Here is a 16,428-nt window from a genome sequence, read left to right as displayed (position 1 = left end):
TGTTGATAGTAAGCTTTCACATTTCCCACTTGCATCATAGAATTGCAAAGCCCCAATAGAACCCAAGAAATCTGTACTTCTTAATCTCTGCACCTCTTTCATCCAGCCCCCCAAATCCCCTCCTCTCTGGCATCCATCAATCTATTCTCTATATCTTTAAGCCTGGTTTTACTCTGTTCATTTAGGTTGTTAGATTCCACATATAAGTAGAATCAGGTGGTATTTGTCTTTCTATGCCTGGCTTATTTTCTTTAGCATAAGACTCTCCAGGTCCATCCATGCTTTAGCAAATAGTAAGATTTCATTCTTTTTTTATGGCTGAGTAGTATTCTATTGTGTAAATGTACCACCATTTTTTTTAAACCACTCATCTTCTGTTTGGCACTTGGGCTGCATCCATATCATTGCTATCCTATATAATAAAAGGCTAATATGCAAATTGACCAAATGGTGAAACAACTGATAGCTATGACATGCACTGACCCCCAGGGGGCAGATGCTCAATGCAGGAACTGCCCCTTGGTGGTCAGTGCGCTCAGCAAGAAGCCAGGCTCACAGCTGGCGAGTGCAGCGACGGTGGCGGAAGCCACTCCCACCTCTGTGGCAGCACTAAGGATGTCCAACTAATAACTTAGGCCCCCTTCTGACACAAATGTCTGACTGTCGGACATCCCTGGAGGGCTCCTGGACTGTGAGAGGGCACAGGCCGGGCTGAAGGACCCTCCCCTCCCCTCGAGTGCTCGAATTTCGTGTACCAGGCCTCTAGTTATAAATAATACTACAATTAACATTGGGGTGCATATATTCTTTCAAATTAATTAGTCTTTTAGGTTCTTCAAATATATGCCCAGAAGTGGAATCACTGGGTCATAAGGCAATTCCACTTTTTGATTTTTGAGGAACCTCCACACTGTTTCCCACAGTGGCTGCACCAGTCTGCATTTCCACCAGCAGTGCCTGAGTGTTTCTTTTTCTCTACATTCTCACCCACACTTGTTGTTTATTGATTAAGCGCCAACACTTGTTTGTTGATTTATCATGATAGCCTTTCAGGCAAGTGTGGGGTGTTATCTTATTGAGGTTTTAATTTGCATTTCTCTGATGGATAGTTATGTTGAGCATCTTTTTATATGTCTATTGGCCATGTATACGTATGTCTTCTTAGGAGAAGTATCTATTCAGGTCCTCTGCTCACTTTTTAATTGAGTTATTTGGTTTTTTTTGATGTCGAGTTCTTTATACATTTTGGATATTAACCCCCTATCAGATGCATCATTGGCAAATATTTTCATTGATTTCAGGTTATCTTTATGTTTTGTTGATGATTTCTGTGCTACGCAAAAACTTTTTAGTTTGATGTAGTCCCATTTGTTTATTTTTTTCCTTTTGTTTCCCTTGCCTGAGAAAATATGTCAGAATAAATATTGCTAGGAGAAATGTCAGAGATTTTACTGCCTTTGAGGCCGCAAGTAGGGACCTAAAGAGTATTATGCTAAGCAAAATAAACTAGTGAGAGAAAGACAAATATCACATGATATCACTCATATGTGGAATCTAATGAACAAAATAAAGTGACAAACAAAATAGATCCAGAGACATGGAAACATGCAACAGACTGAGAATCCTCAGAAGGAAGAGGGAGTGGGGAGGGAAGATCAACCAAAGAAAGAACTTATATACATAACCCATGGACACAGACAACAGTGGTGTGGGGTGAAGGCCTGGGGAGGGGATGGGAGGGGGAGGAGGGGGCCAAGAGGGAGGAAAAAGGGAACATTTGTAATACTTTCAATAATAAAGATAAATTAAAAAATAATAACATGTTGCCGAAGCTGGTTTGGCTCAGTGGATAGAGCGTCGGCCTGCGAACTGAAAGGTCCCAGGTTCAATTCCAGTCAAGGGCATGTACCTTCGTTGTGGGCACATCCCCAGTGGGAGATTTGCAGGAGGCAGCTGATCGATGTTTCTCTCTCATCGATGTTTCTAGCTCTCTATCTCTCTCTCTTCCTCTCTGTAAAAAATCAATAAAATATATTTTAAAAAAATAATAATAACATGTTAAAACAAGAGATTTGGATGGGCCGTCCAAGCTCTTGCAGATAAACTAAGAATTCTTAGTCTGCCAAAGCTGACAATTAAACCAGGTTTCTGCTCACCTCTGGTGAAAGGTGGCTGTTCTGTCCCAGATTCTCAGCCAGTCTCAGCTGTGGTGCATATTCAAGGAAGCTTTCTCAATGAGTGGTACACAATGTCTTGACCTCTCTTTGATAAATAACAAGGCAATGTAGCAAAAACTGCATTGGTATTTCTCTTCCATAAGCCCCACAAACATCAAGTTCACATCCCTGCCTCTGACATAATGGCTACTATAGAAATTTATGTTTTCTTGGCTCTCACAATATGAACTAGAAAGAAAAAAAAGAGTAGTGCTTAAGTCTGGAAGAATTAATGAGGTCAAAAATCTCTTATTGAAAGAATATCAGAGGCAAGAGTCATGTTCAAGCAGTTTCATCAGAACAGTCTAAGACTAGACTTCAACTTACACTTGCAATTTATATGATTCAGAACTTGCTCCTTATTCCCTGAGACTCAGTCTCACTGGTAGCTTAGACTTTAATCTGAATCTTGTTCTTATTCTCTTTGCCCAGGTAGTGAAATCCTGGGTTGGAGTTCCCATTCTTATATATTTCCCTGGTACAACTCTCCATATGTCAACTTGGACATTTGACTGCTCGGTGCTCTTCATCCTCATAAGTATGTGCCCTAATCTTATCTGTCTGAACACACTGTTCTTTATGTTAGATTTCACTAAGCTGCTTGGTACCAGTCTTCACTGAGACAGACTTGTTGTTTACATTTCCTGATTTCCATGTTCTCCTCCCAGTATCTGGGTTTCTTCCAGACTTAAGCTCTCCCAAAGCCTACCTCTACTTCCCAGTGTCTTCTAGGCTCTTCCACATGATTGATGCTGGCTGGGCTATTCTTAGCCTTTCCCTCCTCTGCCTCACATCTGAATACACACACTACTGTCTCTAGAACTGAATCAGCAATGGATTTCAAGTCTCAAGTATTCAACAGGTATGAGGACTCACGAGTCAGTTCACAATCAGCTGAATAATAGGGTTCAAAATGAAGACACGGAACATTGGACAACAGAAACAAAGTATTTATTTTCCTTTCTTTTCTTTTTAATGTTTAAGGCATGATTAGATGACCATATTAACAGAGCATCATTCTATAATAAAACATTGCCAAAACACTATCCAGACCAGACCTTGTCATAGACTATCCTATATAATAATCCTATATAATAAAGAGGTAATATGCAAATTGACCATCACACCCTCACACATGTGGTCACAAGATGGCTGGCAGGGGAGGGCAGCAGGGGAGGGCAGTTGAAGGCGATCGGGCCAGCAGGGGAGCAGTTAGGCATCATCAGGCTGGCAGGGGAGTGGTTAGGGGGTGATCAGGCTGGCAGGCAGGCAAGCGGTTGGGAGCCAGCAGTCCCAGATTGGAGAGGGTGCAGGCTGGGCTGAGGGACAACCCCCCAACCGGTGTATGAATTTCGTGTACCGGGCCTCTAGTTAAACATAAAGAACTTTAAAAATTATTTAAATCAATTCTCTATTTCCTACTCTGGTTTTCCTTTAATGATTACATTGTAATTACTGTGTTGCATACTAATGAAGGTAATACGGTAAGCAATGCAGAGATCAGTTTATTTTGTTAGTACAAGTAAATATGATTAATTGAAATGTTGGCTCATTTCCCTGACAACTTTTATTGTTGTGAAGTATCATGCCATCTCTATATTACACTTATAATGTAGCAATGTTCCTGCATCCTCCTCCCCAAAGCTTGAATTTTATGGGCTCTGACCTATTCTATTGGCTCCCCCAATTTCTAGCTGTTGCTTTTCGGGAACATCTTTTCACTGCTCTGGGATTCATTTTCATTATTTGCAAAATAAGGACTATGATAGTACCTGTTTTCTAGAACTGTTAACAAGGATTAAATGTGTTAATATATGTTAAAAAGAATCCCAAGAGTGCCTGGAACATAGTGAGTGCTAACAAAGTGTTAGTTATATTAGTAACTAAGACATTAGATTTTTTAAACTGGCACTTTTTTAAACAAAAACAAAAAAAAAACCTCATTGCCACTGATGGAGAGAACGTCTTTCTATGGCTAGAGGTAAAATAAACTCAAAAGTGTTAAAACATTAGGGAGGTAACAATTCGGTGCGAATAAGTTTTAGTCCAGGTGAAAATGAAGGCATGAGACAATTTGCAGTTTTAATGGCGGATGGAATACCAAGGTCAAGGTACCTGGAAAATGAAAGGAAGTGCAACTGAGTGGGGAAAGTTAGCGAAAGAGGATACTGGTGGCTCAGAGTCAAACTGTAAAGACTTTGCAATTGGTTGGAGCAGGTCTTGGAGAGGAAGTGGCTTTCAGTTGACCAGGGATCCTGACTTTTGGAGGCTCCTCACCCACTCATTGTCCTTGGAATCTACCGTGGGCCCACCATCCCCTACACCAGGAGCTGTTTCAAGGACATAGACTTGGGAGAATAAGGTGTCGCTGAGACGTTAAGCCTCCCTGTTACTTTACAAGATTCTAGCGGGCATGGGCAGAGATATACCATTCCTCTGCAACCGACAAGGAGCCAGTATGCGAATCAACACAATGTTGTCCTGAAGGCCTCCTGTTATTGCTGCTGCTGGAGTGAACTCCACTGTGTGATCAGGGTACGCCTGTCTTTCCTGATTGACTGTGGACACACAGGGAGCCTGCAACAGGGATCCCGCACTAGGTTGAGGGGGCGCAATAGGCATCAAGCCCAGCTGTGAACTGTCTGGGCAGCCAATACTAAGAAAACTGGCAGCGAGATGGCTGTGGGGCTGAGCCAAGGACATCTACATTTTGTACTGCTTGCCTGGGGCTAAAAACCAGGTGCAGGGATGGATGGATGGAAGTGAGGTCCTACATGGGGCCAAATGGTCGTGCTTGCCGGGAAAGTGCAGCACGTACCAGACGCGCGCCAGACTGTTCCCACGGAGATCTGTCTGTGGGCGCGCGGACCTGCTCTCCGCGGTGAGTGTGGTCCAATCCCTTACGGTGGGGTTTATGAATATGACTAATCCAGGCTTCACTTTGTGTTTTTCAAACTGTTCCAACTCCGGGGCAGCTCATATGTTTATACTCTCTAAGCAAAATACATTTCTCTGGGAAGGGAAAAACGCTTCCCCTTTTCAAGTTGTATGATTTGTGCTTCAATCTAATTTTACATGTTTGATGACTATATCAACATTTTCTCCCCAGCTATTTATGATTTGTAAGCTTCTATCTAAACATCTACCTATCATTAATGTTCATTTTTAAAAATATTTCAAAATACAGGCAAAAAACCAAACACCCACCCAAAACAGAGAACGCTATAACACACATCCAGAGGCTCCACATTCAGCTTTATTAAATTCTAACATTTTGTCAAAATTGACTCAGAATCTATTTCATAGAAACAAAACATTACAGATATTATTGAAATTTCCCGAGTACTCTACCAAAACTGCCCTTCCATGGTGAAGTAGGTGAGCAGGCAGCGGGTGCGAGTGGGTGCCCAATTGTCCCACTGATCGCCCCACAAATGGCGACCAGTGGTGGCAGTGCGGGGTGGGTGGGGGTGTGGGGCTGCGATCTGGCTCCTAAGTGCTGAGGGAGCCAGGTGGGGGGCCCAGTCCTGATCGATTGCCCTGCAAAGGAGATGGTGGAGCAGGTGAGGGGGCAGCACCAGGCCACAGTGGGGTGCCAGGCAGGGCTGTGAGACTGGGGGCACAAGTTGGGGCCCAATCCCCACCGGCAACCCCGAGGGACCCCACCCCTGCAGGAATTTGTGCACCAGGCCTCTAGTATTTACATATTATTATTTCATATGTGTTCAAAATCAATAACATTATCAGGCTTTTTAAAAAATAGATTTTTATTGATTTCAGAGAGAAAGGGAGAGAGAGAGAGAGACACATCAATGACGAGACAGAATCATTGATCAGCTGCCTCCTACACACTGTGATTGAGCCTGCAACCCACAACCCAGGCATGTGCCCTGACCTGGAATCATACGGTGACCTCCTAGTTCATAGGTTGACACTCAACCACTGAGCCACACCAGCCAGGCTATTTATCATGCTTTTAATATTTTTATATACAGTATCATCATGCAATTTTCTTTTTAAATTAACTTTATGTTTTTGAGATTACTTATTTTTGTTCACATCATGGTAATTAACCCTAACTTCTACAACAAACAACAAATAGCAAAATAAGATAAAAATGGTATTTCTCTTTCATGTAAAATCCAAGGTCGTTTACTCCCATAAAATCCCTAGTAGAGTTCCTCCAAGAAATGATTCACAGATCTGAGCTTCTTTGATCTCATGGCTCCTCTTAGACTCCCGTCCCTCTAGTCACTGAAGTGGGAAAAAGAGGAAAAGTAGGGAGAATACACTAGGTATTTAACCATGTTGGCTAAAAAGTAACTCATATTTCTCATGTCATTTTTCTATTGCTTGGAACATGCCACACGGTCACTCTAACTGCAAGGGAGTTTCTGAGATGCAAAAACAACACCAAATGGTTTCATAACATTAATTACAAAGTGGTGCCATTAATTGTCTGCTTTAATTTGTAGAGATTTGTCTGTGGTATATCAGTGTACTACATACATAAGCAATGGGTAGATGTGCTGCACTCAGCATGGCCATGGGTGAACCTCAAGGGGGGTGGATGGTGAAGGATTAGAAAAGACAGACAAGAGAATAACGCTGCTTCTCTGATGGAGACACAGCGCCACAGCCTGCAAGCCGAGTCTTTATTTTATAGCCAGATTCCAAGAGCGAAAGTAAGGGCGTGGTCAAGATGTTTACAGTGTTCTCCTGGGTTTTGAATCTTACTCAATTACATGCACCTGATCAAGCTTTGTTTACTTGCCACACCTCCAGCAGCCTATTTCACTTAGCCACTGGGACCACAGGTTCGGACCATAAGGTCAAGCTTACAACTATAGCCTTTGGCTATAATTGTGCTGTGAGGGCTTTGCCCTCCAAGCTAGCACTTGCATGTGGCTTTGCCATGAGAGGTCCATGCCCTCTCCAAGCACTGTAGCCGCTCTCCACAGCTCGCCACAGGTAGACATGAGCTAGTTTAGCAATATGTTAACTCTCTCTGAATTAGTGAGAAAGTATATGAGGTTTTTCTATTCATTCATACAACCCTTGTATATCTTTCCTTATCCCATTCATTTATGAACAATGCATTTTCCATGTCCTATAATGTACCAGGATTTTTGCTATATTGTGTCACAGATATTATTCCTAGAGGAGGACACAAGCTGGGGGGTATAGGGGGGAGGCAATATATTCAGCTAACTACAGAACTGTGGGAAAATGTTAAAATAGAAGTTTTAACCAAATGCTGCAGCAGCTAGAATATTAGGCATAACTATACCTTGAATTTCCCAGGGATGACATGGGCAGAGAGCACTGTAGAACTAGAATCCAGCATGTAAAAATGCTTCCTCCTCTTTATACAGAAAATCGGAGCGGTTCAGTGTTGAATATCAAGTACCTTGTAATGCGGAGGAGTTCAATGAAGGAAAACAATAGAAATAATATGAGTGATAAGGCATGGTTTCTTATGTCCCTTGGGACAAAATATGAACCAGGCTGCAAAAGCCAAAGGTTCTTTAAAAATGCTTCACTCTTTGCCATATAAAAATTAACATTCTTCTGTACAAAATAAAAAATAAGATGTTATTTTTGATTATTTCTCTTTCTCATAATTAAAAATGTTCCAGGTCTTTAATAATAATTTAATAGAAAAATTTTGGTAAACTTTAATCATTTGAGTTGTAGTTTAGTGACATTTTAGTGAATTATAAAACTGATTATTGATTTTCTGAAAAAAAAAAGAAAAAGAAAAGAATAATCACATCCAGAAATGTTCTTTACTGTCCTCTAGGTGTCAACATTTTTATTATGCAGACAATTTAATGAACAAAATGATGTTTTTTGGTTGAAATGAGTGTAGAAACAGTTTTTGAACTAGGTCCTAAAAATGTCTGACTTATTTTATTAGAAAATTTAACTTTTCATAAATATCATGGTCTGTTTTAAAAGAAGAGATAGAGAATAGCAGAATTAATGCATTTTTTGGGGGGTGACTGGAGAAAGGGCTAATGAGTTATATGGAAACAGAGATGTTTGGAGTTAGCTGACCAGAAATTACATGTACTAGATGTGTAACCTTCTTCACATCTTATAGGTTCTATGTATCTCACTATTTCTCACCTCAAAATGCGAGTGTTGGATAAGAATGTTAAATTTCCTGCTGATGTTATCATCCAATAAGTCTAAAGAAGTGTTTGGCGCCCTAACTGGTTTGGCTCAGTGGATAGAGCATTGGCCTGCGGACTCAAGGGTCCCAGGTTCGATTCCGGTCAAGGGCATGTACCTTGGTTGCAGGCACATCCCCAGTAGGGGGTGTGCAGGAGGCAGCTGATTGATGTTTCTAACTCTCTATCCCTCTCCCTTCCTCTCTGTGAAAAATCAATAAGATATATATTAAAAAAATGTTTGGCAACATGCTTTTGATATAACTGTCATAAAAAGTATTATAACTCTGGCAACGATGTGACATTATACACCATAAGCATGATGCTTTGCTGATGATTGCATTATTCACTCATTTACTGATACTCCTCAGAAAATTTAAAATGAACATTTTCTTAACTGAGTACTATATACAGTATAACTTCAGAGAAATATTGAGAAAATGAGATAGACTTGTAGGAAAATTGTACTGTGGCATCTAGTGTAGGAAGCCACCTAACACCTAACCCCAAATAAATAAATAAGAAACAATTGGAAACAAATAGGAAAATATAAAATAGAAAAATATAACTGTAAATACCCATATGACTTCATTTAACTTTACCCCTTAAGGGCCTATCTCAAATACAGTCACATTGAGGGTAAGGCTTCACAATATGAATTTGGGGGAACACACAATTAAGTCCATAACAAATCATCTGCATGTGGATGACTTTTTATTTTACATCTCCAGCCAAGACCTCTTTTTTGAAATGGAGTTTTCCACATAGATCCAATTTACATGTCCCAAACTGAAAACATAAACCCCCTTTCCCAAACTGTTTCTTCACATCCTCAACCCCTCAGACTGTGGCAACCCTGCATCTGCTCAACTCAGAGACTGCACAGTCATCCTTAATTTCTCTCTTCCCTGCGCTCACACCCATATCCAGTCTGTCCAAGAGCGCGAGTAACGCTAGCTTCAAAATATAACCAGGAAATGACCACTTCGCATCCCTTCACTACTCCTATGGTTTAGGGCCTAACTCCTTCCACATTTACCCTTTAACAATCTATATTCTAGAGTAGCTGCAGGGATTCTGTTAAAAAAAGCATGCCAGATTATGCTATTCTCCATATCAAATTTTTGCAGTGGCTTTTTATCTTACTTAGAATAAATCCTTTAACTCTCTAACGCATCTCCTGTTGCTTTATCTGCCTCTCACTCTTCCCTAGCATCACTGGCCTCCTTAAATATACCAGACTCATTCCTACTTAAGTTTCTATACACTTGCTGTTCTCTGTTGGCAATGTTCTTCTTCCTCATAGATCAACATGGACCACTCCATGACTGTCCATAGCTCTTCACTCAAATATTAACTTTTCAATGCGATCTTCCCTGACCACTGTTTTTAAAGCTTTAACAAACATTCCTTCTCAGATTCCTATTTCTTTTTTTCTCTTTTTCTTTTTGGGGGGAGGGGGGTCATTTTTTGTCATTAATTTATTCATTTTTGACATTATTTAATAGACACCTAAATAAGCACCTATATCAGGTGGTTAAGGATACAAAGATGATACAATACCCCTACTCTCTCTCTCTCTCTCTTTTTTTTTAGCTTTTTCCCTTTATTAAGATATTACAAATGTGTCCTTGTCCCCCCAATGTCCTCTCATCTCCCCAATCCTGCACTCACCCTCACCCCCTGTTGCCCACATCCTATTTCTATTCTCTGGTTTGCCCCTTTTTTCCCTCCTACCACTATCTTAATATATAGTATGCTTTACGTATTACCTTGCTTAAGGTCCCTCTCCCTTACTGGAATATAAACTCCATAATGACAAGAATGGTTTTTTACCTGTTTTGGTCACTGCTATACACTCAGTATTTAGAATAATGCTTGGATCGTATTAGACATTCAATAAATATTGCTGGATTTATTTATGTATTTACCAATAATTCAATGAATATTTATTGTATATATAATCTGTGGCAGACACAATTATAGATAAGAGGTATGCAAAGGTGAGCTAAAGTAAAAGTTTATTTTCCTTACAGAGCTTAAAATTTGTGGAGGCCCAGTGCATGGATTCGTGCACTGCTGGGGTCCCTCAGCCTGGCCTGTGCCCTCTCACAATCCGGGACCCCTTGGGGGATTTCAGAGAGCACATGCATGAATTCGTGCACCGGGCTGGTTTCAGCCAGATCCCTGCAGGCCAGGCCGAGGGACCCCACCAGTACATGAATCCAGGCACTGGGCCTCTAGTATGCATATAAGATCTTTGGTTAATCTCTTCCCCCTTCCCTCTGAGATTCATCAGTCTATTCCATGTTTCCATGCCTGTAGTTTCTGCTCCTGCATTGAGCATCTGCCTCCTAGTGGTCAGTGCTTGTCATAGCTGTTGGCCAGTCAGCCAGTTGGCCAGTCGCTTAGGCTTTTATATATATAGATGCATATGAGAGTAAAAAGCACAGAAGTCTCAGACACAGGAAATGCTGAGCCACTAGGGATAACAGATATCATGAAGTTGGAAATGGAAATGGAAGTCATTCATGGCAGCCCACAAGCATCTCTATTTTGGGCTCCTCTCCAGGTGCGGAGATCTTCAATCATGTGTGGTCTTCACCCCAGGGTTCCACCCTATCATTATCTCAACTACTATCCCAGTTACTTCTGTCTGCCGGGGGAATTCTCCATTATCTGTTTACCAACATTTGGATATCTCACCCTCCACCTTTTCTCCATCAGAAGCAGTGTAGCACAGTGGTTAATAATACTGGCTTTGGGTTTTTACTTTGTGAGCAGGAACCTGGCTCTGTTCCATCTAAACTATGTGACCAATAACAAGTTGCCCTTTCCATCTGTTGTTCTTTTGAAAAATCCTGGAAACTGAATACAACATTAGCAAAGTTTAGAGTTGATATTTATAAATGTCCTAATGTATGAAAAAAAAGAAGACTTAAAACAGTGCTTGGCATATAGTAAGCACTAAATAAATTATTGTTTTCGTTTTTAATTCATAGTTTCTACTTAAGAAGTATGGTTTATTCAAAGGATATGCTTCTTTCTTCCTGCGTTATGAGAACCTGTCAACTTCATGGCACCCCCTCTAACTCATAAATGTTTAAGTTCTGGGCTTATTGCCTGTGGCTGCAGAATAATTTCTGGACTTTTTGCCTATGGCTGCAGAATAATTCCTTAACAATTACCTTCCGTTTCACTGAATTTAACATAAAAATTAGAGAAGAATTTGCTTTGCTGGCTTATCACTTCATTTTGTGTCTTAATTTTCTCTTCCTTGTGTTGATGTTTTGTTTTGCTGTAATAATCTTTAGGCAATTCTGCTGAAAGGAACTATGGGGGCAAATCGTTCGCAATCCTTTTATGTCTAAAAATGACTTTGTTTTGCCAAAACAACTGAATGCTAGTTTGTGAGAATATAGAATTAGCACTTCAAAGTCACTTTAGCTCAGAATTTTAAAAACAGTGCTTCATTGATTTGTCTGATGCACAGGTTATTAAACTTGTGTTTGTTTTTCTCTCGCTAACAAAAAAAAATTCTGGACTAAATTGCTGTAAAAATGACAAATTATTCCTTTTTCTATGTAGATAATATGATTTCTTTTTCTCAAGAGAATTTTGGATTTTTTTTTTCTTTATCCAGGGTGCTCTGGAAATTCACCAGAATATGACTAATTAATGCTGTTTAACATTCAATGAGCTTGTTCAATCATAAAACTAATAACTTTTGTCATTTCTGGGACATTGATATTTCTTTTATTATCTCCCCTCCTTTTCCTTCTTATGAAACTTCGGGATCTCTTTTCAATGACTATTTTGTCCTTTGTAATGCAATTTTGATAATTACTTAATTTTATCATCTGCCTTACTAATAAAATTTTCATTTCTGTCATTCAATTCACCTATCAAATTTTCTTTTAAAATTTTCCATTACATTTTGATATCCTAGGACACCATTTTTTTATTTTTATTTTTTGTCATTGTTGTTTGTTTTTGCCTAACAATTTGTTCTCTTTATAAGGTACTCTGTATATACTTGAATTTTTCCCTAGCTATTAAAGTAGTCTTACTTTCCATAAGGATTTAGTTTTCTGCTTGTGGAATTTATTCTTTTTCCTTCATGAATTGGTTTTCCTTAAAGATTTGCTACTTATGGTGATCTGTATGTATATTCATATTAAACAGTATTTCATTTCTTAAACCCAAATTAGAATTGTTTTATGCTATGGTTATTACATTTCTGATTCTGGAAGGGAAGGAACCTGTAACTTGTGAATATTTCTCCCCCTATCTATTCAGCTTTAATATATAGAAGTAAGTGACTTTATGACTGAAGAAAATATTTGGTTGCTTAAAATGTTTTAGGATTTAGGTTTTATCTCCAAGGGGGAGGATGGTTTTATACATTTATTTTCTTTACTCAGAAATTATTATTTTTTTAATTAATGAATTGCTCTGTCACTGTATCATTTAAGCGCAGGTTTTCCAAAATTTTCTTCAAATCCCGCCTAAAATAATTAGAAAAATTTCAATGACAACAAGATAAAAATGACCAGTTAGTAATGTTATGATCTCCACTTAGTAATGGTGAACACGTATTTAATATAGGGCAAGAAAAACTTATTTTCCAACCAGATTTCCTACTTCCTTTCTCCAGTTTAATTCTTGTTTAGCTGACAGGTGATACCCAAAAATGTGGATGCTGTTTGAGTCCCAGTTCTTGTCTCGTGAAAATCTTAGAATGAAATAGCGGACAAAAACGATTAATGGAACCAAAGTGTCTTAGGAGAAGCCAGTCCCGGAAAAGGTGCACTAGTAGCTGGGGTGGCAAGAGCAGGCAGTGTCTGGAGTTTCCTTTCCCTGTCACAGTTGAGAATAGCTTAGCATCCGAGCTAATTAGTCTAAGCCCAGGTGTGGAGGCCCACAGGCCTCCTGGGCGCAAGGACGCCCAGCCACCACCCGCCCACCATCTGCCGGGAAGGGCACGCCCTTTAACTTAGGGGGCGGATAGTCTTGCTAGCTCCTAATTGGTCTTTTCAAAGAATTCTGCCTTAGCAATAGCCTTTGGATTGGTTTACACGCCCAGCTGCCTTGTGATTGGTTGACGGCAGGCTGCCTGTCTTGGCACTACCCATACATTTTAAAGTTCACGCCACGTGGGCGTGCCCTCCCTTCCCCGCCCAGCCCGGGGACTTTAGTGGGGCTCCGGTTCTATTCCTTTCCTGTGGTCCCTCCGCTATGCACCTGGCCTCCTCCTGTCCCTTCACAGCAGGACTTACTCTCCTCTTTAGGTTACTCCCGCCTGTCCTCCTCCATCACCCCAGTCCATCGCTCCTGCGAACCCAGTTTTGCTCAGTTCTCCCTGAAGTACCACCATCTTGTCGCCACGGGCTCCGCTGTGTAGCCAGAGCCGTGGCCTATGTTTCCCTCCAAGGTCTGACCTCTGCGAATTCAAGGCCTGGCACCAAGTATGGACTCTTTTGGGGCCTTCCCTGACACTGCAGGGTAAGCTAGGAAGTTCTGGTTTCTAGCATGTTTTGCATTATAAGCTGGGTGTGCGGATGTGTTTACCCAGGTGTTTATCTTTTATTTTTGTGTGATCCCCAACATCTTTTTGAGTCAATGAATGAGCCCGAAGGCTAGTGATCGGCAAACTCATTAGTCTACAGAGTCAAATATCAACAGTACAACGATTGAAAGCCAAATTTTTTAAACTTAAACTACACAGGTAGGTACATTGTTATTAACTTAATTAGGGTACTCCTAAGGCTTAGGAAGAGCCACACTCCAGGGGCCAAAGAGCCGCATGTGGCTCGAGAGCCGCAGTTTGCCGACCACTATAGACCAGTGGTTCTCAACCTAGGGGTCGAACTAGCCTTTCACAAGGGTCTCCTAAGACCATCGGAAAACACATATATAATTACATATTGTTTTTGTGATTAATCACTGTGCTTTAATTATGTTCAGTTTGTAACAATGAAATCGGGGGTCACCACAACATGAGGAACTGTATTAAAGGGTCGCGGCATTAGGAAGGTTGAGAACCACTGGTCCAGACAGAAAAATGTTCCCCCGGATACTCACCTGGCTATTTGTAACACTTTTGTTACCCGGTTAATCCCAGGTACTAAAAGTTTAGTCTGTGAAGCCAGTGAGATGAAAAGTGTAAATAATTTCTACTAAAAAAAAAAAAAAAAAAACCAGTAAAATCTCCGCACATGGACGGTTGTGAATGGCAGCATTTTTAAGTTACAGTTGACAGCATCATGTCTCTGGTAGCAGCCTTAGCAGCCATTGTCTTTGACATTCGCCTTCCCGTGGCACCACATTGGTCAGCCAGCTTTCAGGTGACCTTTTATTTGATTCTGTTTGGGGAGCAGAGGCCTATTGTGCTTAAAGAAAAAAAAAATCTCAAATTCTCGCTTATTCTGAAAATGCAAATAACTCATAACACAGATAAATCTAAAGGCATTTAATTACATAGGCTTTACAAAAATCACATAATTACCTCAGTAGAGGTTAATAAGTATTTGGTGGTGGCAAAATTTTTTTCATAATTAATAGCGTACTGGTAAAAGAGTATAGACTGCCATTAGATTGCATGAATTTGGAATCTGTCTCTGTCATTTAATTTTTGATACTGGGTAAATTAATGAACTTTCTGTGTCTCAGTGCCTTCATCAGTAAAACACAACTAATTATAGTATCACACTTCATAAGGTATTATAAGCACTAATTATGTTGTGTTTAAAAAATTATTGGTAAATAATAAGCTTATAAAATGTTTATTATTCTTACTAATCAGTATTGGCATTTTTAATAAAAACAGTAACTTGAAATCTATTAATAAGACAGAGTATATATTTTAAAACAAGGAATCATATATTTGTTTAGGTAGAATTTCTCCTTAAACAAGAAAATAATACCCTTGTAATCACTAAAAAATAGTGGAGTTCCATTTTTAGTTTTTTGAGAAAACTCCATACTGTTCTCCACAGTGGCTGCACCAGTCTGCATTCCCACCAGCAGTGCACGAGTGTTCCTTTTTCTCCACATCCTCTCCAGCACTTGTTTGTTGATTTGTTGATGATAGCCAGTCTGACAGGTGTGAGATGGTACCGCATTGTTGTTTTGATTTGCATATCTCGAATGATTAGTGACTTTGAGTGTGTTCTCTTGGCCTTCTATATGTTCTCTTTCGAAAAGTATTTATTTAGGTCCGTTGCCCATTTTTTGATTGGGTTGTTTATCTTCCTTTTGTATGAGCTCCCTATAAATGTTGGAGATTAAACCCTTATCAGTGATAACATTGGCAAATATGTTCTCCCATGCAGTGGGCTTTCTTGTTGTTTTGTTGATGGTTTCTTTTGCTGTGCAGAAGCTTTTTATTTTGATGTAGTCCCATTTGTTTACTTTCTCTTTAGTTTCCATTGCCCTAGGAGTTGTTTCCTCAAAAAAGTAAAAATGGAACTCCCATTTGACCCAGTGATCCCTCTTCCAGGAATATATCCCAATAAACTAGAAATAGCAATCAGAAATGATATATGCACCCCTGTGTTCATAGCAGCACAATTTACCATGGCTAAGATTTGGAAACAGCAGTTCCCATCAGCAAAGGAGTGGATTAAAAAACTGTGGTATATCTACACAATGGAATACTATGTTGCAGTAAAAAAGATGGAATTCTTACCATTTGCAACAGCATGGATGGAACTGGAGAGCATTATGCTAAGTGAAATAAGCCAGTAAGAGAAAGATAAATATCATATGATCTCACTCATTTGTGGAATATAATGAACAACATAAACTGATGAACAAAAACAGATCCAGAGTCAGAGAAGAATCAATCAGAATGCCAGACCTCAGAGGGAAGGTAGGGGAGGGTGGGAGTTAGGGGGAGAGATCAACCAAAGGACTTGTATGCATGCATATAAGCCTAACCAATGGACACAGACACCAGGAGGGTGAGGGCATGAGTGGGGGGGTGGGGGGAAGGGCAAAATGGGGATAAGGTCACATATGTAATACATTAATCA

Source organism: Myotis daubentonii, chromosome 1 (genome assembly GCF_963259705.1).
Source record: "Myotis daubentonii chromosome 1, mMyoDau2.1, whole genome shotgun sequence".
In the NCBI taxonomy this organism is placed as follows: Eukaryota; Metazoa; Chordata; class Mammalia; order Chiroptera; family Vespertilionidae; genus Myotis; species Myotis daubentonii.
Note: the sequence above shows the minus strand (reverse complement) of the source record.